General features: G+C 38.9%; 1 long non-coding RNA gene across 1 annotated transcript; it reads left to right on the top strand.

Moving 5' to 3' along the window:
• The first annotated feature begins 301 nt into the window (after positions 1–301).
• LOC109384038 (uncharacterized) lies at positions 302–10,259 on the top strand. The gene is made up of 3 exons (XR_002124335.1): positions 302–462; positions 5,633–5,959; positions 8,617–10,259. It is a non-coding gene; the product is annotated as an uncharacterized LOC109384038 (long non-coding RNA).
• The last annotated feature ends 15,798 nt before the right edge of the window (positions 10,260–26,057 follow it).

A 26,057-nucleotide genomic window follows, 5' to 3' on the forward strand; every position in this document is an offset into this window, starting at 1 on the left:
AATTCAAAATGTATATCCATTGTACTTTCTCTGCCTTTGGGGGACTGATCAGTCAAAGGGAAGCCAGATAATAATGGGAAATACTTTTAGTGTTTCCGATCCTTAATAATATTTCAGTTCAATTCCAGGAAGGGCAGTGATTTTCAAACTTATCTTTTTTAATCTGCAAAAAAATCTGCAACCAACCAAGAGAGGGAGAAATTTCCCCCTACATGGTTTCAATCTTGGCAGATAATGAGGCAGTTCTTTCACCTCTGAAGGATTATCAATTTGGATGTCCAGACCTGAGAAGCAGCACGATTTGTTTCTTTACTCTGCCTCTGAACAAAGTCATATCTTCAAGTTGCAGGGAAGGACAATCTCCATCAAAGGTCATCATGTTGTGAGCTGGTGGTGCTGAGAATTAAGGGGATGCTATTAACCAAGGTGAATTGACTCCAAAGTTACACCCTCATTAATGAGGTGAGTCACTCTCATTCAAAAAGAAGGGGCTTGAAGAATGATGGGAAATCAAAGTGCATTGCTTGGGGGCTGGCTGAGGGAGAGGCAGAGAAAGTGGGTAGGGAAAGGGAGGAAAATTGGTGTACAAAGAGAACCAAGGACTTGGTGCTCTTAAACACAGCACCGACCATCAAAACTCAGCCTCTGATGCTGAACCAGTGTCATGCATTTGCTTGGGCAGCCAGCATCAGCGTTTGATCCAAACAGGTGGAAAATGTATTTCCTGTGCAGTCTGTTAAACACTGGATAGGCAGCTGTGGCACATGGAAAATGCTTGTGCCTACAAATAATGGGCTCAAACATAGAAAAACTCTTGAAAATCTAAATGGAATTAGACTTTATAATGAGTGCATTGCAGGTGAAAATAGGTCTCTTCTTTGCATTTGGGGCAGCCTTGTGGGTAAAATGACCTTCATTCTAGTTAGGCTGGCCCTTCCCAGCCTGAATTGTAGTTGTTCCTTACTATTTCCTAGAACTGCCGGGTGGGGTGTGCTTGTAGAATAATGACAAATTAAGGACAGTCTTCAAAGTAGATAAGGATCATTAGTTGCTTTGAATTGGTGTTATCAGAGCTTTGCCATGTTTTACATAAAGTGCAAAAGAAGTATTTTAATTTGATTTACCTATAATGTAATAGTCTTACGACTGATGAGCTGCATTTAGTGACCTTCTGACTTTTTTAAATGAAAGAAATTTGCTAAGATAAACTACTTCCTTCTCCTTTATATAAGACTCTTTTCTTTTAGCCATGTATTTCTTGCTCAGCAAAAGTGACAGGGACTCCAGATCTCTGCTTTATTAATAAAAGTAGGTGTCATTTGAGTGATGGATGAAACCTATATAGCTTTCCAATTCGAACAGTTTGAAATTTTAACATGTCTGATATGTATAGAGAAATACAAGCATCCTCTTATTTTTATAGGTAAAAGAAATTCAAACATCCTTTCCTAATAAAATTCTAAGCACAGCAATCTTCCTACAACAGGATAACCAGCAAAGGTTGCTCAATTCTTAAGGAACAGTTGCCAGAAAAGCTCAGTCTCTTTGAAACTGAACCCTGAAAATGAGAACACCCCAAAAGATTTACATTTGGAAGTTGTGTTGTTGTTGTCACCCACCTTCAGATTGTTTGCTTTTTATGCACCCGTGGCCTTGTCCCAAGAAGCCCCCTCTGAACCAATCTATCTGCATCCTGGTTTTATTAGGTGGAGGGCACCAAATGATAATGTGTAATTAAAAAAAAACAAAAAGCAAACATGGACAGGTTTGTTTTTGTAGCTGTCAGCAATGTTTTGGCTATATTGAGAATGTAGGACAGGGTGAAGGATTAGCACCAGCCTTCTCTTTTCTGTGTATCAGAGCCGCTTAGCAGTAATTAATCAGGACATTAGGTTTTGTACTCTTGGTTCAGGTCATTTGCCTATGAGCTGCTCAAGCCTTGTACAAAGGCATACTGCATATGTTTCTGGGTACCTTTTTGAGAGAAGATTTAAATTGGCCAGATGAATAATACTTGGTTACAAGTGTTTTGCCCTAGGCAAAAAGGTTTTCTTCATATTATCATAGCCTGAAGCTGCAGTCCTCCAGCTTGATGTGACTGGTGTTATACCGTCACATGGCAATGATGTAAGAACAGGCCTCTCTGTGTCAGACAAATCTGGATTTAGGGGAATTATAGCAGATGTTGCAAAATGGCAACAGTTTAGCAAGTTCCTTTTATCCCACTGTTGGGAGGCAGGACCACTAAGTGTACCAGACAGAAAAGAATGTTTTCTTTGATCCTTTACACTCTAGGGTAGGGACTTCCCCAGTTAGAGAACATCGTTAATGATATAGTTATACAGTTGCTGATGATCAGAATACAGAATTAAGGGCTGGCTTTTTTTTTTTTTTTAGTATTTGTTTTGATTGAGCTTAGCATTTGTGGTCATTTACATTATAAGCTTCAGAAACCCTCTACGGTTTTATTCTTAGTAACGAAAGCTTAATTCAGTGGAAAAAACTGAATAACAACAACAAAAACTAACCTGCACAAAAAACATTTTAACCTTGGCTATCCTATCCACTCAAAGCTATTAAGTACAACTAAACTACATGATTTCTAAAAAAGAGAAAAATAGAAAATATAGCAGTTATTTTGATTTTCACGTTCTAATAAGTATTAATGACTATATTCAACCATGTTGAATAACAAGGTACACTGCATTGTCAGGGCTCATGCAAGTCTTAGTTTCTTAAAAGAAAAAGCTGTTTTCAAAAGCTTTGGGTTCCTCTGATCTAGATCCCTTTCCATACCATTCTAATAAAATTAACTCATACACATGATCAAGGTGAGTGGGTAGGTGACAGTGACACAGGGACAAAAACAAACACAAAAGCCATCCCCTGATAGAAGTGATGCCAAGTTTGATTTATGGGAACTGTGTTGAGCTGTGGTTTATACGCATATCTGGAACTCTCTGAGTCTCCAGAATCTTCTTTTGGAAATATAGTATTAAATATCACTATAGCACGTTCTCCACAGCATTTCACAACATACCTGCAAAAGACAGCCTGTGCGCACAGGACAACAGTAAATCATTTCCCACTAGGTAAAGATTTCCAATGATTATTAAAAAACCCATGCATAATGAATTTGCTCTTTTTATGCAAAGGTTTATTGATCATTTCCATTGGAGCATTAGACAGTGAAATGTGTGCAAACATTTAGACAACCTTTAAAAGGCTTCTATCTTTACAAGAGCATTTTTTAAAAATTTAAAGTATTTTTATTTGCAAATCGTGATCGCTGCTGGGAGTCCCCTGAACTAATCAGCATATCCTAATTTTTCAGACAGTTTTCAATTAAAACAAAGAAAAGAAGGATAAACATGAGGTGTGTTTAAAGAGCATCAGTGTAGGTGGCTGTATTTTGTATATCTTTTGAAAACATCAAAGGTAAAAAGACAAGCACAAAAGCAAGCTGAGAGAAGACTCAATAATGCTGCATCATTCTTTATAAAATACTATCTATAGTTCTATTTGATTATCTTTGTGTATTTCATCCATTTTGCCACTGACCTGGAGAAAGGATTTGCTTATGCAGTGCAGACAGAGAATATTGAGGAAGATACTGGGTTTCGTAATTTGAATAATAGATATTATACAGAAATGGGCTATAATTACATATATTGCTGTCCCTTTAATAAAATAAATATATGTTCTCAAAATACATGTGCTAGAGACCAATGTAAAACTCATATTTTAAAATTGCCAAAATTGCATTTTATGTAAATACAAAACTCAGCACATCTGTCCTACTACAAGCTTTAAAAATGGGAGCTTCCTTAAAAGCAGCTCAGCCTGAGGTTTGAAGTTAAGATTACATGATAAAATGCACACATTTTTGGACATCATCCATCAAAACTCCTAACTGAATCCTTCCCTATGATTTATATTAACCTCTTAATCACCTAAAGTCAGATCAGTAACACATTTTAAATTTGGTTACAAAGACAACTGTAATGATTGGGCTAAGTACTGCCCTAAATATATTGGTGTTTCTGTAGACATTTGAAGGGTTAAAAATGAAAGTGGCTTTCTGAAACCTGCTGTGTTCAAGGGTCTGAGGGGCTGCTAAAAATGTTTCCAAGAAGAGATTTTTGTTTTTTTCTTCCCCTGAAATGTCTTTCCCAGCTATCTCAACAAAAAAACAGAAAATGCATATCTTTTTCAGAAATCCCAATACAAGCCTCAAACACCTTGGCATCAGATAGCAATTCCCACACATTTGTAGCTCTGTCTAAGAACAATTTGGAAGAGTTTGCAGCACAGTAGTAGTATAGCATCTGTTGTTTCACTGTTCAATAATTCACAGTTAGCAAAGTAGAAAATGCAAACAATCCTTTTTCATATTTGCATACTTGGAATTTGGTTTTTTGATTCATTATTGTTCCCATTAGCTTTGGAAATTCACGTTTCTGTTTCTTGGATTCATGTTTTGCTTGAGCAAGCTCAAATTATGCTCTTGACTCAAATATTATTACAAGTGTAAATACTTGGGAGATGTAAGTGTCTGCCACTGATTTGGGGGTGTTTGTTTTATTGATTTTCATCTGGCAAGTTTAAAATATGAGCAAACTTTTCACGTAGGGTTTGGGGCATTTGTTTGAACACTCCTGGAGTAATTGGAAATGCAACAATTGTTTAAAAAGTGGCATTGTCCGTGAAAAGATTTAGTGAGGGATGAAGAAATTTCTTGAACCTAAAGACCTAATCTGGTGATCCAATTCTCCCCACTGTGTCCATTCCCGTGAAACTCCATTTACTTGCCCCTATCCATCACCAGCTCCCCGCATCCTACCTAGCCAATCCTCTAGGTTTCCCACATTGTCTCCTCTTTTGTCTTTTCAGTCTAAACAGAAGAACAACAGATAGGGTTCTGAAGGGCAGGGAGCATCAGGAGCTGCAGGAGAATGGCTGAGATGAGGGTCAGAGTCCTGCCCCTACTGCCAACAGTTACTAGGGTTTGTGCTGCCCGGCTGAACAGTGTTCAAAGGCTTTGCTGGGCTTTGTTCCACTGTGTAGGGATTAGGCCTGGCGGTCTGAGAATTTGCCTTCTAATTAAAAAGGATAAAAGATAGAAGTAGCATTAGACTAAAACAGAGCAGTGATACTTCACAGGCTGATTTTTTTTTTTTTAAGTCACAAGACAACACTAGAAGTTGTCAGGATATTTTATTTCTTTAGTATTCCCCTCAAATTAAAAAGAGAAAACTTTGGAAACTCTTCCCAGCTGTTTTTGTGCACGGCACATGGAAGTCTAATTGCATCTAAAATATCCGTTGTTTACAGGGAGACTGGTTTGGTGGGGGATTTGCAGTCAGCACTGGAGGAGGAAGGCTGCTTCCAGAGCCACCTTCCTTTTTCAAATGCGGGCAAGAAATTAATTCTACCAAAAGTGAATTCTGCTTTTCACTCCACCCCAGTGGGCCTGGCTCTGAAGCCTTCCAGTGCCTACCCTACCTATTCTCTTTTCAAGGATCAATCATTCCTTTCATCTCTTTGCAGCTGTAGACACTATCTTAACCAGGTGTGAAATGCAATTAAGAAATAATTCTGACCTCATAGTCTTTTTTTTTCTTCTTAATAGTAATCTGATGGAGGGCAAATTTTCATCTCTCACATCAATGCTGTTTATGTTTTGTGACAGTACACGTTAATTCTGTGCCTACATTTTGTTAAGAAGGAAACCATGCACCAATCCAGGGGCAGGCTGGCAGCATCGAAACCGATGATACACCATCTTAAAACGTGCCTGCCTGCCACCCAGCGCGGCCCTTTTTGCCCTGTCTGAAGGACTCTATGCTGACAGGAGAAGTACAACTGACACTTGTTGAATTTAACAAGAGGTTGGGAGTGATCTGCCAAGCACTTCACAGACTGGCTCTACCCACTCCATCACAAGACGGGATTTGAGGTGAGAATTTCTGTTAGAAATGCTGATGAGGTTATATAAATTAGTCGAGGTAGGTTTTTATTTTTTTTTTAAAGGGGGAAAAACAAGGAGGGAAGAGTTTTGTGGACTTCAGAGCTTTCAAAGCCACTGAGCTCAGATTGCATACAAGTATAAAGGAATGCCCCCTCATTCCCACAGAGCTCATGTTACGTCATGAGGCCGAAGGACTGAATTTCTTCTTTTCCACTTATTTTTGTTTTCAATTTGCCCAGCATAAACAAATAAAGCTCCCTTAGAAAAGGGATGTTTTTTAAGTATGAGATTATGAGACTAGCGTTTTTACTTCAGGGACACACATACTTAGGTTCCCTTTTTTGAAAAATCTGTATTATTTTACTTTTCTGCTTCCTTTTATCCAATTGAGCAAGTTATCAATTGGCTACATTGGGTATAAATGGAAACATGGAAACCTTGGGAAGGACAGATCCATCTTCCCATCCAGCATATCTTATTTGGGGCTAAGTCTATGAATAATGTAAATATTGTTTTCATCATAAGACAGAATTCAGTATTTCTAATTTTCTAAGCTTTAGTTTTTCGTTCTTTTAAAGCCTAAGTGAAATTAATATGTCAGTGACTATATTTATTAAGTGTATGGAGTCCATTATGAAACTATATGAAATACATGAGAAACAATGCTCATGAAATAATCCACATTGGTTTCCATCATCAGCTTTGTGAGAAAGAATAAAAAGGTTCTGTCCAGTTCTGACTTCAGGGACAGCCAGGGTAATTTATGTTAAGTTTCAGACCCTTCTTTTATTTTTGTCTTTCTGAGATGACCATTCCCCCTGCTGATTTTCCAAATGTAGCAAAGCTGGGTCTGCTAGTTCCACTCTAAAGAAAACACAGATAATAATCTGATTTAGACAGTGAGAAACATCAGTATGAATGGCAGCAGTAGTAGGTAACTGTGAGGCAACATTTCTGCTTCCAGTCCAGGCTCTCTTTAGCATTTAAAATATGTCAGCCAGTAGCATAAAGCCAAACCATGTTAAGACTGTAATTCACAATATTTTGGCTTCTATTTTTCACCAGCTTCTGAGTAATATATTGCACAAGAAAGAGGTCTTTGTTATGTTTATAATACATGTATAACCTGGTGGGAAGCAGAATAAAAAAAAATGTATATTATTTGCATAACTTGAACGAAAGAACCTAGTGCATTATTGGGTCTTGAATGTCTTAAATTTAAGAGAGCTGGCTTAAGAGTAATATTACTCTATTACAATTCTATAATTCATATAATGAAGTCATACGGCTAAAAAAAATTTAAGGTTTTTAACAATGATAAGTGGAACCTGATTTTTGAACTCCTTTTTAATGAAAACAGTAATTTATAAACTGGCACATGTGTGCCCCTTTTTGTTTGCTGACAATGAAAGGCTATTGCATTTGTATCTTTTTATCTGCTCTCCCCTCCATGGATGTGAGAGAAACCCATTTAGCCTAATGGTGCAGGCACCAAGGAAGAACAACCTCCTGGAAAAATCGAGAGATCTGCTTCCCAGGCAGAGCCATTGGAATTTCTGGATCCCCGTGTATCTTTCTCTGTCTTGACAACCACCCCCACCCCAACCTGTTTTCTTCAAGTCTACCACATGAGCTGCTTGAGCAAGTTGTGCTAGACTGAATGCTCTCACACTTTGTTCCATACATAGAAAACTGTGAGACTTCACCTCATATGGGTGGTGCTAGTCATCTTTAAATCTTATGGGTGAGGGATGTTTTTCCTTTCGTAGAAACAGAAACCCATAGCAATGCTCCCTCTCCCACTTAGGAAATGTGCCTTTGCTTTTAAAATAGCTGAAGTTACGATTTGTATGTAGAGAATACGATCTTCAGTGCTCCTGATGGTACTATTCATAGACATGAACGTTTTTGCCTGGCTGAGTGTTCGTACAGCTAAAGAGAGATTACTCTTATCTGTCTATATTCAGAAATAAAGGATATAGTGTAAACCAGATGTTGGAATGCCCCTTCTTGCTACACCAAATAGATATGATTATAATATAGTAACTGTTTTACTCCACAATTACTAAAATACTTCTTGAAAAGACCTAGGAATGACTGACTTAGTAAACTAATAGAGTAAAAAATAAAGGAAGTGATCGAATGTACAGAAACAAGGAGAAATTGTTTAAGATATTATACATTTGATATATTACTTATATCTATCATCAAACGAATTCAAATGTCAAGTACAAACTACATTGTCTTTTATTAATTTGATTTTTTTTAATTTTTTAATTTTAAAATTGGTTGATGGACTGGGTCTCCTTCCTGAGAATACCACACTACAGGCATCATTGTAATAATAGTTCATTCACTCTGTCATCTAAGTAACTATACTGAGAAATAACTGTTATTAATTTTAATTTTGAAAAGCAAGGTCTGAAACATATCAGCTCAGTTGGTATCATCCTTTCAAATGATTAAAACCATCACACTCGCTCTACACATGGCATCCTAAAGATCCTTCTGGTTGACTTTCTGCTTTTTGTTTCTGGAAAAAGAGGATTGGGGGAGGGGAGAGTTTGGAGAGGAGGTATTGGCTTGAAAAATAGACTTGGACGAGTTGCAAGCTCTGAAAACAGATTTCTTTATCTGCAAGCCAGGTTGGAGCGCATCCCCAGACTGCAATTCTGAGCCACCTTGTCCAGCTGAGAAGACTGCCATCTCTAGATGGCATATGAGCTCGATGCTGTTTCACTTCCACGTCTCTGGACTTTTTTCAACCTCAGGTCTCTCCTAAGCAGGAAAATTCCCTTTTTGCCTATCTGTGTTTTGGTGATATGGACTGCTATCTACCTGTGTGGGACTGAGATCATAAAACTCCTTTCACTGGCAATATGATTCGGATTGAAACCAAGGTCATGAGGTAAATAGCCAGTGCTTTATCCTCTCAGCCAAACCCTTGATAAGGGGTGCTCTTTGATGTTGAGAATGATAGTTGGCTTTTTCAGAACTTATATCCAAAACAGTAATACATAATGCATTTGCTTCTATCATACAGCTGCTGACACATGGTTGAAGGTTAATTTAAAAATTACTTAGTGACAAGAGCTACTTTAAATGAATCAAAGCTTCAGGAAGCAAAATAAATAATCCTCCACTGACAAAAAATATAAATTGCAAGCAAATACACCTACAGTTTCCAACTTCTTCCCAATAATTCATTACTTTTTTTTTTTTTTAAATACAAGCCAGCAGCTGGCTGGTAGAATCCCTCTCACCAATGGTGTCTCTTTCTCCATGGCCTCATCACAATTGAACTACTTATAGTATACAGTGCCCCTTCTACAGGTGTAAAGACCTCTGCAGATGCAAAAACTGATCAGATCTGCTATATCGGTAATAAATGGTTCCCACCCTGGTGCTTAATTGCAATGAAAAGCTGTTCATTTTCTCACATCCTTTGGTTCTGAAGATGGTGTCTCTTCCTTGCTTACCTGGGCAATATAAACATGAAGCATATAATGCATTTGCTTTTCACGGGGTTGTGTTAGGCACCTGACCAGGATAAATGCTGCGCCTAACACCCAAAACTCCTGCAGATTTCCTTGATTAAATCATTGCTTCCCTCTGGGCATCCTAGGAACCTGATTCTCTCTTGTTTCTCCTGTGACACCTGCTTATGTTGAGCCACACCCTCCCTCACTGGATTTCAGAAGATGTTAAAAAGAGAACTCACATAAAAATGGGGGTGAAGGATCTGAAGGCTAAAGTTCATCGTAAGTAAGTGGTAGGTGACATCAAAGTGGATGCCAAAGTGGATACCAAATTTATATCAAAGTTGGAGGCTGAAACCACGCAGCTGGAGTTGGAGCACTATGACTGAAACCTTGAAGTTGGCTTGAAAGTCCAGTGCTTTAACCACTATGCTATGAACAACCAACCACCACCCTGTGGAAAGGAAGGTCCTAGAATGGCACACCCTCTGTCTTTATTAAATACGAGCACTTAAAGGCACAGGCTGAAGAGCCCGACTGCCTGGGCTCAAGCTTTTCACTAGTTATACGAGTATGATGTGGGGCAACTTACTTAACCTTTCTGTGACCATTGCCTCATCTGAAAAATGGGAACAATAACAGTCCCTTCTCTCAGAATGGTGTTGAATCTCCCTTCCTTTATCAGAGCGCTTAATCAAAATTTATATATTATATATGTTATATATTATATATTATATATATATATACACATATATATATATATGGTTCCTCGGGAGGAACAAAAGGTTTGCGTTTAAGAAAGCATTGATTGGGCCGGCCGAGTGGCGCGATGGTTAAGAATTCGCTTGGGATGCCAGAGGGCCCCGGTTCGGATCCCGCATATGAGGGCCAGTGACACTGCCCTCCGCAGCTAAGATGCTGAACAACAGCTCGACCTGGAGCTGGGCTGCCATGAGTTGCCGGCGACGGCGTAGGCTGCAGTCCCTGTGGCAGTGGGTTGCCATGGGCTACCGTGTGTAGCCAGCAGCCAGCGTGAGTGGCCAGCCGCCGCAGTGAGTGGCCGTCCAGAAGCCGGCGACTGATCTGCCTCTCCAGGGAAGAGCGCAATGATGGTGCCAATTTGGGCAAGTGAAGCAACGTCCTCCACAACTAGATTGAAGAACAAAACGACAGCAACTTGTCTGTTCCCCTTCCCTAATCCCCCAGCACTGTTCCCATCCCCCCAATTCCCCAATAAAAATCTTAAAAAAAAAAGCATTGATTATAACTTAGTACACTTCTAAAATCGAAGTGCAAAACTCAAAAGCATTTAAATTAGCTCAGGAATTTTAAAAAATTGGAAGTATGCTATTGACATTATGAATCCAAAGTCAAACTCTCACAACTTATAAATTGGAGTATTCGGTAACTTATAAGCGTGCTCAGCACTGGTGGATGCAGCCAATGGCGGTACTGTGTACATACTCTGGACTTCACTATGTGTTTCTGACTGTGATGTTAATGGCTCCTTTGAAGAGGTTAAAAGCATATTGAGAACAGCAATCGATGCAACTGTATTTACATGTCGTGATTTTCTCAACTATTAGGATACACCTTAATCAGAAATGCATTCACTAGATTATAAGATAAAGGATGTCACACTAATAAATGCTGCTTATTATCTTTGATCTTAACCTAATGACAATGATTTTTTAGCATAGCACACACAGAGATTATCTGAATATTCTAATTCTAAAGAAAAACGTATTTATACTTTATAGAAATTTAAGGAAATCTCACAGACATTCATAGCCTCTATTGCTGCTTACTTAAATTGACCACATTTTGATTTCGATGTTTTTTTGGCCACATTGAAGTCATGACTGGTTTCCCTGGGGAGTCAACAGAAGTTTGGCAGGTGCATAAGCTCTGCAGGGCAGAGAGTAAGAGGAGAGAGGAGCTCGGAAGGTCACTGCAAAACGTTGGACACCTTTCTGCAGCTCTAATAACTCAAAACCAAAGTCATAGTCAGGGAAAGATGGAGTTTGAGAGAATTTTGAACTGGGAGTTGGCCGTTTGGGTAGTTTTCTTCTGGCTAAGATCTAGAAACACCGGGAGAGAGCCTTTTCTGTTGGCATAAACAAGAATCCATACACAAAAGGACCTTACCTGCGAGTGGGGGCATGGCCCACCATTGCCCACAGTGACCCACCAACACTAGATTTTTACAAGGGGGTCTGCAGCCCTTTACACAGCAGCGGGTAAGTCCCTAAGGAACAATCTGACGTGTGGACTGAGGAGAAAAAAACCGAAGCACAATGTGGATTTTCTTTTCTTTGCATTTCTTTGTTTTGATCATACTGTTCATTCTTTATCAAAATGCCTTTCTCCAATTTCCTCAGCCCAGCGGTTTGAACGTTTGCATGAAGTAGACACATATCACTACATGTGAACCGTGAAATGTATTTGAAAATAAATGTTTTAATTAAAATTGACATTTCTGAGCCTACTGCTGAGGACAGCTGCTTTTTCTCTAAAATTACTTTGTCCATCTCCATAGGAGCCCAATATAAGAGGAGTTTCCATCCCACTTTAATACTAATTTAATATCAAAAGAACAGCATTACTGTGGATACACAAATATTCTTCTTTTCGGTTGTTAAACCAGTTCAAAAAGACTACAAGTGGGTTTTTCACTCACAAAGTATTCGCCTATTTTGTCTCTTTCCCCAAATGTATGCATTTAACAAGATGGCTGTCCAAGACAGGTGGAATAGAAGCCCTCTCACAGAGGTGTATGGATGGAGGGGATGAAGGAGTAGATATCAGAGTCTGCCCTTACCCCTGTCCTCTTAACCTTGCTGGAGCTGGTGCTGCTAGGGAGCTGTGGAGTCAGAGGCAACTGTGTGTCATCAACATAGCACCAGCTAGGTGTTTGGGGAGTAACCACAGCTAACTTGGACTGAGCACTTACTATGTAGTAGGCATCATTCATTCACTCAACAAATACAGCAGTATTCCAGTCCCCATGGAGTTACATTCCAGTGGGAGGAGATAGAAAATTAAATAAGTTTTATAGCACATTAGCATGGGAGGTCGTTATGGGGAAATATAAAGTTTAGAAGGGGAAAGAGAGGTCCAGGGGTGAGAGTGTTTGCTATTCAGAAAAGGATGGTAACATTTGAATGAAGACTCAAGGAGGTGAGAGAGCAGAGCATGGTGATATGCAGGAGAAGCGTGCTCTAGGCAGAAGAAAAGCAAGGGCACAGGCCCTGAGGCCGGCCTGGGCTTGGTGAGTGTGGGGACAGCAAGGAGGCTGGGGTGGCTGGAGCAAGGAGAGAAGAGTGAGAAGGTAAGATCAAGGAAATAAGGCATGGGAGACCATCGCAAGGACTTTGGCTTTTACTCTGAACCATTGGAAGTTTTCATTAGTGGTGACATGCTTTGATCTGTTTTTTAAAAGGAAAACTCTGGGTGCTGTGTTAAGAGCAGGTCGTATCCCCTTCCAAACACATACATGTATTAGCAAGTCTCACAACAACCCCCTAGAAGAGTATTATTATTATCTCCATCTTATAGATGAGTAGCTAAAGCACAAAGAAGTTGGGTGACTTGACCAAGGTTGCACCTAGAAATGGGGAGAGATGGGTTTCCAAACATAAGCTGCCTGGCTATAAACCCTGGCCCCTAACTGCTGTGCTCTCTTGCCTCTCCACAAATAGAGCTAAAAGTGATACATGCTGCCACAGGAGGGGATTACTTTTAATTGAGCAGCCAAATTAAGGCATGCACAGCTATAATTTAATATTATGCTGGTAAGAGTATTTTCAGTATGCCACCAGCTCCCTCCCACACTTCCATAACTACCTAAAAGCCAATACCTTGTCTCTTCCCCTAACCTGTTGTAGATCTCACACTGAGTCTCCTAAATTCAACTACCTAATTCAGTTCAGTGAGCTCAGCACGCTTGATTAATAGCCTATCACGTGCCAGGATTTATACTAAGCAGTTGCGTTATCTTTGCCCTCCAGGAATTTATATCATAGATCAGAGAAGTGGATGCATAAGCATTGTTCACTACAATGCCCTCCTGAGCATCTCCACCTGGATGTCTTGTGGACACATCACAGCAACGGATCCCAAATCAAAGAGTCTTTCTGCCCTCATCCTTTCTCTTGTATTTTGTATGTTGGTTAATGATACTCCCATGTGCAGAATTTTTTGATTCATCCTTGACTCACCTATTCTCACTCCCCCATCTCTTAGCCAGGATTCCTGTCAGTTTAGCCTCCTAAGGATTTTGAGAATGACCTGCCTGCTCCTCCTCCCCTCTCCCCAGCAGACCATCACCAGCTTTAAGCAAAGCAGAGGTCAGCAAATGTTTTTTGTAACAAGCCAGATGGTGAATGTTATAGGCTTTGCGGGACATGTAATAGTCTTGGTCAAATATTCTTCTTTGCTTTTTTTCATTTGTTTTTGTGTTTGTTTTACAACCCTTTAAAAATACAAAAAACCATTCTTGACTCCCAGGCTGAATTTGGCCATGAGGTAACAGCAACAGCCCCTCTACCTATTTCTGGGGTGTTCTCCTAGGCTGCCCTCACACATTGACCCTCCCCGCCCATCCTTCTATATTAGACATTTTAAATCCTCAAGGCTTTGAGTCTTCCCTTTTCATTTAAATCAGTATAAAAGCAGCTCATAATACTCCGCTTCTTTAAAATTTTCAACATGCCCTCTATTATCTGCAGAAAATATATAGACTCCTTATATTCATAAAGGTCTTCTGGCACCATCTCCTGTTACTCCATCCTCCACACACGATGAGGGAGCCACAAAGAACTTACCTTCCTGCAAACACCCTATGGTTCCCTGAAGCCTTCCAATTTTTGCACATGCTGTTCCTTCTGCCTGGAACGCCTTAACTTCCTTCCTTTTTCTTCTTTTTTTAATATTCCCAATTGGTTTACCTTTCAAGGTACCTCAATTGAGATTTACCCTTCAAGATCCATTTAAAAAGTTGTCTCATCTATGAAGTAGTCCAGATCCCTCCTTTGCCACTGTCCCATCCAGCTGGAAGCAATTACTCCCTGTGCTCCCACAGGGATTTGCATACCCCCGAGTGTAGTCATTTCTAGTACAAGCAAGTTGCCTGGGTTCAAATTCAGCTCTACCACTGCCCAGCTACGTGACTCTGGGCTGAGCTCTTCCTTGGTTCCATCTGCGGAAAATAAGGGTTGTGTGGTGATTAAGTAGTTAATAGATGTTACATCCTAAAAACCCTATGACACATCCTCAAAACTCTGAGACTAGATATGATTATTATCTCAGTTAAAGCATTGAGTATGTTGTCTGATAAATATTTTATTAAGAATCTATCCCTCCATTAGAGTAAGTTGCTTAAGGGCAGAAACTAAGTTTTCTTCATCTTTACATAAGGTTTAGAAGATAATTTGTGTTGAATAAATGTTTGCTAAATGAATGAATGAATGACCCCAGATTTAATAATGGATATTTTAAATCTGGTATGGTTTTTCACAAAGTTTCTTTGAAAAGAAGAACTTTCTGCCTCCCCTGGGACTGCTGGTAGCAGTGGGGGTGGGGTGGGGTGGGGTGGGGAGGTGTCCTTCCTTGGAAGCAGAAAGGCCAAAGGGCACAGTGATTGTGACTGTGAGTTCTTGATTGGCAGCCTAAATCTATAACCCACCACCAATTAGATATGCAGCCTCAGGCACATTACTTAACCTCTCTGTGCCTCATTTTCTGCCTGTGTAAATAACAATAATAATAGTACTGACCTTACAGGATTTTATTGGGGGATGAAATTTAAAGCACTTAAAACAGTGTCTGTGTGTAGAGTACACACTCAGTAAGTGTCAGACATCAATATGATTATTGATATCATTCTCCTCTGAGGATTTAGGGCTATGTCCTGACAGAGCCATGCACCAAACTCTGGACACAATCCCACCGAGTGATGTCACTACGTATTTTCTTTTTTTCAGGTCTCAGGTGATATCAGAGCCAGCCCCAGGCATAGCTGAAGTGGAGATATTTGGTATGCCAATGTTTTCTTGCCATGTCTGAGAAAGGGATACATTAAGATACTTTAGGCTTCAAGGAACAGAGGCCTCTGATTAAATTGGCCTAAACATTGAGAAAATTACTATGGCACATGATAAGAAATTCAGAAGTAGGTAGGGCTGCAGCTGGTTAAATTATCAACTCAATGACATCATCAAGGACCCATTTTCTTTTCATCTTTCTGCTCTGCCATCTTGACTTTAGGCCAGGACTTTCATGGTTACAAGATGGCTGCAGTGACTACAGTCTGAGGATTACATTCAGATACAACAATATTCATTGGATACAGAGGAATGTGTCTCCTTGTGTGCCATTTTGAGAAGGAAACTACCTTTTGCAGAGACTCCTAGCAGACTTCCTTTCATGTCTCATTGGTTGTATTTGGGTCACATGCCCACCCCCATACTAAAGGTTGTTAATGGGATCACCACAATTGATTACATTAACCAGGATTCTCCCTAAAATTAGGAATAGGGGTAGATTCTGGAATAATACCGGGGTTCTATTAGCAAAGAAGAAAGGGGTTCTTAGGTAGGCAATCAGCAGGGTCTGCTACAGGAAAAAATTGATATTTTTATATTTCAGTACCATTTGTCATGGTGGTTTACTTTGGAAGAAGCAGAGCAGAAAATGGACTCATTCAGACTAATTAAAGTATTTCAGCAGGGTTATGAACTCCTGGTTTTGTGTTTATGTAGTTTTTGTTCTTAAAATATTAGCACAACCGAGATTCTGGTTTTTAAAATCTGGGCAGTGCAGGCAATGAAACACTCAGGTGTAACTGGTACACGATTAACAAAGGGCTTTGCCTAAGAACTGGAGGATAGCCTCTGTTTAAAAGGGCTATTTTCATGTCCATAAAAACTGAAGAGTCTGCCTTATTGAAGGGATTTATATCTGAGAGGCTATCATCCTACCTTGAAATAAACAAATGGAGAATCCTAAGAAGAAGTGTGCTCTGACCATCTACCAGGCTCAAAGATTCACCTTAATTATATTTTTCCATTATCCCTGCTCCCCCTCAGACTAGACAAGAGCCTTGAATGAGCATCAGGTTTCTAAAAGGGTGCCAGCGCCAGCCATTGTTCTTTAGAGAACTGGAATTTACAACTAAAATCGACACCTCAGTGAGGACATTGCTTTTTATATTTCAAAAATATATCTTCTGCTCAACATTGCCATTTTAAAATTTCTTGCCTAGAACCAAAAAGTATGGAAAATTCCTAATAACTTCATAATTTATAATGAAATCTTGTAATAGTTTCTTTTGGTTGACTCAAGGTTTACATTACAGGCCCAGGGAAAAAGTATCCTAGATACTAAAACCCTAAAATACCCACTTTAAATTTAAAAAGGAGCTCCTATTATAAATGTTGTCTATACATTGAAGACAAAGAATCCTTATAATTTTGGAAGTGAGTTTTTAAGACCATTCACTGAATTTTTGGTATTTTACAGATGAAGAAACTAATTTTCAAAAAGAGTGAGTGATGGGTGGACCTAAGCTCCCAGAGTTTGGCAGCTGCAGAATTGAGTCAAGTCACTACTTTTTGATCCTCTTCTTGAGAGGTGGAGTCTAATTCTTCTCCTCTTGAGTGTGGCTGGACCTTATTGACCTGCTAGGCCAATGGGATATAACTAACTAAAGTGATGCTCTGGAGCTTATGAGGCTAGGTCAGAAGAAGGCTTGCAGTTTCTGCCTCGGTCCTCTTAGAATGCTTGTTCTAGGGGAAGGCAGAAGTAAGAAAGCTGACACACTGGAGATTTCCATGCCATGAAAAAGCCCAAGCCAGCCAGTGGAAAGGTGGCCTGATGAGACGAAAGCCAGCCCAAACCTCAGCTCTTCCATCCACCCCCCAGCCCAGATGCCTGATATAGAAGTAAAGAAGCCTTCAGGTGACTCCAACCCTACCCACCATTTGATTGCAACCACCTATGAGACCATAAGCTAGAATCATCCAGCTAAGCCCAGCAGATCCACAGACCCATGAGCAGTAATAATAAAATTTGTTTAAAGCCACTAAATTTTGGGACAGTTTGCTATGCAACGATAGATGACTAGGACCTCCTCTGACTAGACACCTTTACCCACAGCATTAATAAAACACAAAAAACAGGAAATTCAAATTTTAGACAGAACAAAGACTCTGCAGGCTGTTGGGGAGTTACCTTCTTGCTCTGCTCACATGTTCTGTAAAGCATGGTGTCTTTCGAAGTTCATTAGAATATAATCCTTAAAATGCTTTGACATTTATATCACATGACAAAGGTGATCTTTCTTCATGTGACAGTGTAGCTTAGGAATTGAATCATGTTCAGAGGATCCACGGCAAGATATTTCTGGATTCTTCAGTATTTACACCAATATCATAAATGACTGGGAATACAACCTGGAAGAAAAAGATCTTCCACCATAGTTTTAAAGGCCTTTTTAAGGATTATCGAGATCCAAGTGCATTCTTCAGTGTTTTAACAACTGCACAGCTGATATCATTTGGAGGGATTATTGGTCAGTGTTTGGTTTTTCTGAACAAAATTCTTTTGGGAAGAAACTAGATTATTACCACTAAAGAATCAATGATTCCTTACCAGGAAAGAATCAGGACATTGATTCTATCACAGCTGCTTTCCATGGGAAGTTGTCTAGAAATATCTCAAAGATTTATAAGCTTATAGAGGAGACCCAATATTGTTCCCTATGGATCTAACTATTGTATCAATGCACTTATACCTTTCAAGAATCTATAAAATATTATGCCAAGTGAATTAAGTCAGACACAAAAAACAAATATTGTATGATTCCACTTATATGAGGGACCTAGAATAGTAAAACTCATAAAGACAAAAAGTAGAATGGCAGTTTCCCGAAGCTGGGGGCGTGGAGGAATGGAAAGCTATTGTTTAATGGGTTCAGAGTTGTAATTTGGGGTGATGAAAAAGCTCTGGAGATGAATAATGGTGCTGATCGCACAACATTGTAAATGTACTTAATACTGAACTATACATCTAAAAATGGTTAAAATGATAAATTTTGTGTTATGTATATTTTACCACAATAAAAAAATATATTTTACTTTAAGAAAAACAATATAAATAAAAAGAAGAATTGGGGTGTTTTATCAGCTTCCTAGCAGGAAATCAATGGCACATTCAAATTAGGACAACTTGAGAAGAGTTTAATAAAAGAACTCTTTACAAAGGTTTGGGCAAAACATAAGGAAATCGCAAGGGAGAGAGAAGAAACCCAAGACTGGGATGGAAATAGCAAATACCAGAAGCCAAAGAGAGAGAGAGTTGTGGAGAGGGTCTTCTAGGGGAGTCAGATTTTCAATGGAGAGAGAGCCAGCCTATCACAAACCTGCAGGAAGGACACCGGAGTGCAAATGCCCCAATCTCACTCTCCTCCCTTCCCCAGCCTCAACTGGCCAACTCCAGAAGCCAAAGGGCAAGAGAATCTGTTTCTGCCATCCGTACAGGTCAGCCTCCAGGGGAGAGAGCAGGGAGGGAGCATGGAGAATGGATAGGAGGGGCAAAAGGAAGATAGCCACCGCAGTGTTCCATCTAATGAGATGTCCTCAAAGCAGTTATAGGTGCCCATTAGTCACAGCATATACACAGCTACCAAATCTACCCTCTTCTTGGGCCCCATAGCATAGTGACAACTAGGCCAAAACATTGACTTTGTGAAAACACAGGGAAACAAAAAAGAACTATGCATGTACTTGGATATGTCCTTTCTCACAAGGCTTGGCTTATTCTCTGGGGGCCAAAAGTGTAATCCTATTCCAGCTTCCCATGAGCCTGTATCATCTAGGTGCCACTTCCCTAGAGCTGACAACCTAACTATTTAGAGATTGAGAACTAATAGAATGAGGCCCAGGTGGAGGGGGGGAAAAACCCCACTGTTACCAGTCCTTCTTTATTTTGTCTAAAGCCAACCCTGCAAGTTCTGGCCTTCAGTTTAAAAACCCATCTCTTTTCTACCCATTCCCTTCAAAGGGTATAGAGTTCTCCTATGGATTCAGCAAAATGAAAGTGTCAGAATGCACAGCAATGAAGCCCATATGTTTTTGGTTCTGCTGAGTTCTGGTTCTTGTTTGGTAGAGGGGTTTTCAATGAGAATAATTTTGATTTAGCAATCTGAGAAATTTCTGAGAAATGTTCTTTGTTCTTTGCAGTTTAGGTATGAAAAGGGTTAATACAACTACCACACTAAGAGACACTCACATGCCATAATCTGAGGGCCGTTTTTTGCCTGACTCTAACCCTTGCCTGCCTGCCCCAACTCAGCTGTCCCTCTTACTTGACTTAAAAATCTCATTCCATTAATGTCAATCCTCCAGGTTAGACCACTGCAGCCAGGTCACGGTCTCTAGAAGATCACTGCTGCTATGCACATATGTTACCTGGCAGGCGGAGAAGGGCCCTGATTAGGAGGTAGGGTAAAGACAGCCATCTTCTGTAGGCCTCTTTCATTAGCACATTAGCATGAATGAGCTTATCAGATTAGCTAATTGTCACCTGGACACTTTGGACGGTGTAGAGATACTGGTGAGGCACATTTCCACAAAAAGCAGGGGGAAAGAGCACAACCATGAGAAGTCCCAGAAGGAACTGAGAGCATCCTGGAAGGGTAGGGTCCAGTAAGGAAGGACAAACAAGATGCTACAGAAGACAGGAGAGGTGGGGCAGAAAGCTCCGAATGAAAAGGCCTTAAAGATGAATTTCACCACTTTCAAGGTTTGCCTGGGAACCCCCGTTCCCTGTTTGAGGAATGGCAGATATACAAAGCAGTTCAAGCTCAAGCAGATAACTTGACTTCTGGTTCTTGAAATAGTGATGTAGGCAAAGACATGTTCTGGTAAGATAGAAAGCTAGATAACCTATAATCCCTCTCCCTATAACCACCTAGAAAAGCCAGATAAAATACACACACACTTAAAATACATACAGGAGCATCAAAGAATGAAAGGGTAAGTAGAAGCCTCTGTGACACAGAAACTTGACTTTTAACACCCAAATAGGAATAGAAGACAAGATTTTGGGCTAGCACAAAGTAAGGAGTTGAAACTAAGACCCTAGCATAGAACCAGGATTCTGACCTTCACTGAAAGAAAGGACTAGAAAAAAAAAATCTACCCAATGACACTGAGAAATGATAAGGAAATTTATCTGAATCTTCCTCAACTCTAGGTGGGAAAATAACCTCCCCTGGAATGAATACCACAAGATCAAGGAAACCAAAATTGTAGAAAGCAACATAAAAAGTGGTTCCAGGCCAGAAGTAACCAGTTTTTGAGATGACCCTCAATAATCCAGTGACACCACTTAGCTGTCCAGCGAAAGCACTTGCTCCATGGTGAAGCACCTCAACCCGGGCTCCACAGGTTTCCCACAGATAAAATCTCACTGGAGATGAACTCACAGTCAAAGAGCATCATACACTATGCTATATTGTCAAGTGAAGCAGACACAATGGATAAATAAAAACAAAAAACCCACAGTGTTTGATCCCCAAGAAATTCAGATAATAGAACTGGTAGTCATGTAAGTATATTTTAAATCCCATAAGAAGGAATGGAAATTACAAAGACAGGGCATTATGAAAAAAGTATAGCAAACTGATAAAAAGAAAGCTTCCAGAAATGAAATTTTCACTTATTAAAAAAAATGACTGTTAAATCGTAGAAATGGAGTGAAAATTACTGAGCTAGAAAATAGATCTGAGGGACACAGAATGAAGTAACAGATGAATGTTAGGCCTCATTATCTTCTCAACATTTCTTTTTTTTTTTTTTAAGATTTTATTGGGGAATTGGGGGAAGGAGAGCAGACAGGTTGCTTTCCTTTCGTTCTTCAGTCTAGTTGTGGAGAATGTTGCTTTACTGGCCCAAGTTGGCACCATCATTGCGCTCTTCCCGGGTGAGGCAGATCAGTTGCCGGCCTCTGGACGGCCGCTCACTGTGGCTCTTGGCAGCTCACACCAGCTGCCAGCCGCTCACGCTGGCTGCCGGCCACACATGGTAGCTTATGGCAGCCCACTGCAGCAGGGACTGCAGCCTACACCATTGCTGGCGACTCATGGCAGCCCAGCCCCAGGTCGAGCTGCTGCTCACCATCTTAGCTGTAGAGTGCTGCGTCACTGGCCCTCATGTAGGATCCAAACCCAGGCCCTGCTGCTTAGAGCTGGCGTCCCAAGCCAGCTCTTAACCAACGCGCCACTCGGCCGGCCCTCAACATTTCTTTACTTCTCACATTTACCACCTTTTTATCATTAGGTAGTCCAGAAGAGAGAATGCGAGAGATGCAATATTTGAACTGAGAATGGCTGAAATTTTTCAAAATTAAAAGACATGAATCCTTAAATTCAAGAACCACAAAAAATCCCAAGTAGAATATGTAAAAACAAATGTACGCCTGCATATATTGTAATGAAAATGCAGAACACCAGAGAGAAAGAGCAAGATCCTATAGGCTTTTACATAGAAAAGACAGATTACCTTAAAAATAAATGATATTTAGGTTTACAACACAATACTCAGTAGCAAAAATGGAGACCAGAAGAAAATGGAATAATGTCTTTACAGTACTAAGGTAAAACAACTGTCAACCTAGAATTCTACAGACAGCTAAACTATAAATTGGGAATGGAAGCAAAATTAAAACATTTTCAGACAAAGACTATAAGGGTTTATCACTCAGATTCTTTCTGAAAGAATTTTCCAGGGATAGACTTCAGGAGAAGAAAGGGAAAATCAATTTTAAAGTAAGTAAAATGCAAATAAATAAAGGAAAACCAATAAATTGCTAAGTATGGGGGTGAGTCTAAACAAACATTGACTGTTAAACATGCACACACACACACAATAAGAGCAACAATAATAATGAAAAGGTTAGAGCAAGTTATCATAATTAAAGTGTTCTAATATCCATATATTGTTTAAGATGAAGTAGGGATATTAATTAACTTCAGACTTTGTTAAATCAAGTATGCATGTTAAATTTTTTAAGGGAATTGTAGTCACTAGGCTCAAGAGGGCCCCCAATATACCTCACCTTCTTGTATTCATGCCTTTGTGTAGTACCAACCAGTTGGTCTGTGTGACTAATAAAATATAGTGAAAGGCATGATATGTGACTTCCAAGGTTAAATTATAAAAGCCATATCAGCTCTGACTTGTTTTCTCTTGGATCATTTGTTCTGAGGAAAACCAGCCACCATGTTATGAGGACACTCAAGCAGCTCTAGAGAGCAGCCTGTGTGGTAAGTAACTGAGGCCTCCTATCAACAGCCAATGACAACTTGCCAGCCATTTTGAGTGAGTCATGTTGCAAGCAGAGCCTCCAGCCCCGGTCAAATCTTCAGATGACTGCGGTCCCAGGTAAATTTTGCTGGTAACCTCATGAGACACCCTAAGCCAGAACAACCTAGTTAAGCCTATCCCAAATTGCTGACCCAACAAAGCTGTGTGAGATAATAAATGTACATTATTGTTTCAAGCAGCCTAGATTTAGGGTAGTTTGTTACATAGCAATAGATAACTAATACAATAACTACAAAAAGAATAAAATTATACCATGTAACTTCCAAACCATTAAAGGGAAGGAAGAAGGGCCAGCCGAGTGGCTCAGTTGGTTAAGAGCTTGCTCAAGAGTTTGAGCTCTGAGCAACAGCGGTTTGATGCCCGGCCCGAGGTGAGCTGCCACAAACTGCCAATAGGTAGCAGGATAGCTCAGCTAAAAAATAAATAAATAAATAAATAAATAAATAAAACAAAATAAAGGGAAGGAAGAGGATTTTTCTTTTTTACTTACTCAACTCCAATAGAAAACTGGAAACCAAAGGAGGCATATAAAGAAAAATCATAGTGAAAGCAAATATAAAATAATATGGTATTATGAAAAATGTAAATAGGCCAATTAATCACTTAAAAGAATATACCCAGATTTGATTTTTAAAAAGAATCCAGGTATATGTTATTTTTCAGACTTAACAAAAAGATATAAAAGTTAAAAGATAAGGAAAGCTACATCAGATGAATAATAACTAAAAGAAAGCTGGTATATGTATATTAATATCACGTAAAAAAGATCTTTAAGCAAAAATGAGTAAAGGAGAGCTGTAACTTATGATAAAAGGAAAAAGTTACTAGGAAGATACAATAATTATAAATTGTACCCAATTATATAGCCTCCAAATAAAGTAAAAATTGACATAATAGCAAGAAGAATTTTATCAATCCGCAATCATAGAAGATTTAAACACTCATCTTTCATAATTATCAAGCAAACTAAAAACTTAGAAAGATCATCTATGACTTGAATGGCATCATTAATAAACTTGATTTAATAAAAATGTAGAAAATTTTGCACAATTAGAGAACATGCTTTCTTTCCATGCCCATATAGAACAATTACATAAATTGATCATGTATTTGGCCACAAAACAAATTTACAAAAAAGTAATTTCATTGACCTTGTTCTTTGACCACAATGAAATAACATTAAAAAATAATAACAAAAAAATTATCTGAGGTTTTTAAATTTAAAAGTACACTTTGCAGTAATTCATGAGTTAAAGAAGAAATCACAATGAAATTAGAATGTGTTTAGAAGTGCACCATAAAAAACTCAACGTGTGTAATGCAACTGAAACATCCTTAATAAATATGAGCAAAAATTAACAAACATGCAATAATTTAAAAAGCCGAGGGTCAAGAAAAAGAAAAGTTGTTTTTTCAAAAACAATTATAGGGCTGACCGAGTGGCTCAGTTGGTTAAGAGCTCACTCAAGAGTGTGAGCTCTGAGCAACAGTGGTTTGAGTCCCAGCCCGAACTGAGTAGCCACTGAGCTGCCTGTTGGCAGGATGGCTCAGCTAAAAATAAATAAATAAATAAGTAATTTAAAAAAATTATAATACACAAGACAAACATCTCTGTTTAAGAAAAACTAGGAACTCATAAACAAACAACAAACTAATAAGAAAGAGAACATAAGTACAGATAAATAACAGCATACTATGAACAGCTTCACACCAACAAATTTGGAAACATAGATGAAATGGAAGTTTTACCTTGGGAGAAAAAAAAACTATCAAAGCTGATTCAAGAAAAAATAGAAAACTAAAGACAATAATATTTCTTTTTAAAATTGGAGCAATTTTGAAAAAACTATCCACAAAGCAAGCAAACAAAAATACCAGGCTCAGACCCTTTTACAAAAATCTGCCAAGCTTTCAAGATATAGACAAACTCTATCTTATACAAACTGATCCAAAAAAGAGAAAAAGAGAAGCTCCTCAACTTATTTTTTGAAGCTAGCACTCCCATCACTTTTGAAACCAAAAGCAGATAAGGGTAATGTGATAAAAGAGAAGAGTATAGATTAAAAGAGAAAAACCATATGATAATCTCATTCAATGTACAAAAAATACTTTTTAAAATTCAACCCTCCATTATTTAAACGCAAAACAAAATAAACAAAACCAAAAGCTCTTAACAAACTAGGAAGATTAGCAAACTTACTTAACCTCATGAACCTACAGCAAACATCATATTTAATGGTGAAACATTACAAGCATTCCTTTTAAAATTCCGGAACAATACAAGGATGCTCACCCTCGCCGTTTCTATTCAACATTGTGCTGATGGAGCTAGTTGGCATTTAAGGCCGGAGGGGGAAAATGAAAGGTATAAGTATTGGGAAGAAAGAAATGAAGCTGTCATTATTCAAAGACAATAAGATTGGTTCAAAAAAATAAAAACACCTAAGACACAAATAAGAGTTCAATGAGGTTGCTAAATATAGACCAATATACCCAAATTAACTGCATTTCTGTACAAACACAACAAACTATTGGAAAATGTCATTTAAAGTTTTCTATTTACAATAGCCTCATGAACTATAAGAAACGTAGGGAAAGTAAGCAGCAACAACAGCAACAACAAAACCTTATGAAAAAATATGAAACTTTATTAAATAGCATAATAGAACTAAAACAAAGAGAGGTATATCAAGTTAATAGATGAAAAGACTCAATGAAGTAAAGATCATTATATACTAAAGAGATATATATATGTGTGTGTGTGTGTTAATATGTGTGTAGTATATATAACTGCTATATAGTAAAGGTCTCTCCAAATTAATCTAAAAATTAAATACGATACCAGTCAATATCTCAACCTGATTTTTCACAGACGGCAACAACCCCCATCCTATGAGAAAGTAGAGAGCTAAGAGCGCAAAGGAGGAGGTAGCAGTGAGAAGAGGGGTTTACTCCCAGCAGAGTGGCGTTAGAGAAACAATACACAAATAGGCCATGAAATAAAATAGAACGCCCAGAAACAGATTCTTATTTATATAGGTGCTTGATACATAACAAATCCACAGGGTGGAGGGGCGGNCGGAAGTACCATTTAACTAATGGCGCTAAGACAATTGAAAATTCATATGGAAAAAGATGAAATTGAATCCTTATCTCATACCGTAAACAAAAATGAATTCCAGAAGGACTAAAAACCTAAATTGAAAAAAACAAAACTGT

This window comes from Hipposideros armiger, unplaced genomic scaffold (assembly GCF_001890085.2).
Source record: "Hipposideros armiger isolate ML-2016 unplaced genomic scaffold, ASM189008v1 scaffold_5, whole genome shotgun sequence".
NCBI lineage: Eukaryota > Metazoa > Chordata > Mammalia > Chiroptera > Hipposideridae > Hipposideros > Hipposideros armiger.